This window comes from Ictalurus punctatus, chromosome 10 (genome assembly GCF_001660625.3).
Source record: "Ictalurus punctatus breed USDA103 chromosome 10, Coco_2.0, whole genome shotgun sequence".
NCBI lineage: Eukaryota > Metazoa > Chordata > Actinopteri > Siluriformes > Ictaluridae > Ictalurus > Ictalurus punctatus.
Window position 1 is genome coordinate 29,260,001 of NC_030425.2, and position 2,500 is coordinate 29,262,500.

At 46.9% G+C, this 2,500-nt stretch overlaps 1 protein-coding gene across 5 annotated transcripts in view; it reads left to right on the top strand.

The window, feature by feature from the left end:
• sox6 (SRY-box transcription factor 6) overlaps window positions 1-2,500 on the top strand; it is a 194,982-nt gene that overhangs the window by 56,745 nt on the left and 135,737 nt on the right. The gene's annotated exons all lie outside the window — the stretch shown is intronic.

Here is a 2,500-nt window from a genome sequence, read left to right on the forward strand (position 1 = left end):
CACCATTAAATCTTTTGTCCCTTGTGCTCGGTGCTCTTGTACAAACAGACAAACAGAAGTGATGTTAATTTACTCAGTCCTCCTCCTCCTCCACGTCCCTCAAGTCCTCTCCCGCACGTCCCCGACTCCGCACACGTGTTTGCTTAATATGCTTTTGATTGATTTGCCGACGGTGATCTGCGTCTACGCGGCCCGTCTTTAGTGCACACACACACACACACACACACACACACACACACACACACACACACACACACACACACACACACACACACAAAGAGCTTCTTTGTGTTCCCGAGCAGTGTTAGGGAGATGAGGAGAGCTGAGATTATCCTGATCGTTTCATATTGGTTTCGGACGAGCCTCCTGAAAAACCGCACAGAGCAAGATGACTGCGGTGGAGACGAACCACAACAGAGCCGTGGATAGAAGCCGGGGACAGATACACACACACACACACACACACACACACACACACACACACTCATGAGGTTTGTTTTTTTTTCTTAACTTTTACTAAAGGAAGCAATTTAAGCTGTGATTTCATTCCAAGCCCCGTGTTGTGACGCACACGTCTGCCAGGAAAAGAAGTGGGTAGGATTTAAAAAAAAGACGACGAGGGTAGAATAGAGAGTTAAAGATGGACGTGTTAGTCAACATGACTTCTCTGGCTGAGTAACCGGAGAGATGGAGTTGCCTAAGAAGCCGCAGACGGACCGTACAAACCGTGGTTCTTCCCCCACCCCCCAGTCCGTCTCCAGAACCACGGCTACCGCGCTGTTTCACCCCGAACGACGTATCCGAACTTACATCGGGCCGATGAAGCCAAACATTTCCGTCCGAGATCCGTTCCGAATCATTTTCTCGCTCTATGTTCAGCCTAAACCTGCGCTTCCTGTAGCGAGCGACGCAGTGACACGTGACCGCTAGTTTCCGAACGAACCCGCCGGTCACGATGGAATCGAGATGTAAACGCGAATTAAGAACGGTGCGCGTCCTTGTTAACGACGTTCACGTTTCGTGTTCGACACGTCCGTCACGTCCGTGGAGAAAAACGTATGACGACGTTTTCATGTTATCCTGTCATACGCGGCCTCTCATTGCACGTGTGTAGGGACAGGAAGGAAGCAGGAAGGAAGCAGGAAGGAAGCAGGAAGGAAGCAGGAAGATGACTGGTGTGTCCGGTGAGTGTACGGAGCTAGTACAGGTAGCTTGTGTCGCTAATCTGAGCTGAGACGCTAGTCTAGTAAATCAAATCAACGTTCACACTGATTAGTGTGCTTTAGCGTTAGCTTTAGAAGCTATATATACAGTAGCTACTAAGATTTCTCATCAGAAGTAAAAAAAAAACCACCGGACACACCCACAAGAGATGAACTACAAGCGACATGACGGTTTATTTGACCTCACGTTATCTCATACCTCTTAAACAGACCCAGATCTCGCTCCTTCTTTTTTTTTTTTTTGTATTAGCTGTCAATCACAAGGTTTCCGTGTCCAAAAAAATTCAGAGTGTATTCATTTGCTCCGGTATTTACCCCAGCCCTCCTGTCTGAACTGTCACCCGGCCACACACGGCTGCCCACACTTCCCGTCCACGAGCGGCCGGCGAATCGGTTTTCTGCTCTTCCACTCGCCAATCAATGTCAGCTTCCACCAAAATAATAAGGCTTAATCGTAAATTGCCGAGGTGCGGCCCGACCGAGCCTGACTGCTTAACATGGCCTCATCTGGGTGGAGCAAATGAACTACCCCGGTTTTGATTTTCCGACTGACGTGCCGCACCGAAATACGGCTTCTCTCCTCGGACGATCCCTCCGTTCCTTTCCTTCATCCTCCTCCTCCCTTTTTTTTTTTTTTTTTTTTGTACTTATGTCATAGAAAGTCCCGGTCGGACTCACAATTATTCCACTGTCTCTTATGGGTGGACCCCATCACCCTCAGGAGAGAAACTTGGCAAATGGAGTCGAAGACAAAAGAGAGAGTGGAGTTAAGGGGACGAGGCAAAGCGCTGACTTACGAGCTGTTGTCCGTCCCGAAGCTTCCAAAATAGCAGCTGAATCAAAGCAGCGTTAAAGGTAATTTCCTCAATTTGCCTCTTCTCCACATAAATCCCATTTATGAGACGAGAATGGAAAGGAACAAAAACGGCTATTCTTTGGATTAAGCGCTGCAAATTTTCCAATTTGGGGGAGCGCAGCCTGACTAGGAGGCCTATTTTTGGAAAAAAAAAAAAAAAAAAAAAAAGAGAGAGAGAGAAAGGAATTACACGGACGGTCCCTAGAGAAAGCCGGCCAGTGTGTGCCAGCGTTCCAGATGTCCACACGGCAGTCGTACCAGCCTCCAGCCCTTTATGTATTTATTTATTTATTTATTTATTTATTTATTTATTTATTTATTAAAACAACTTTTTGTTTCTTCTTGTTTTGTTTGTTTTGTGTTTTTGATGAAAACTTTTAAGCACACACTTCTTCTCTCTGCTCTCTTTCAGAGCGCCGTT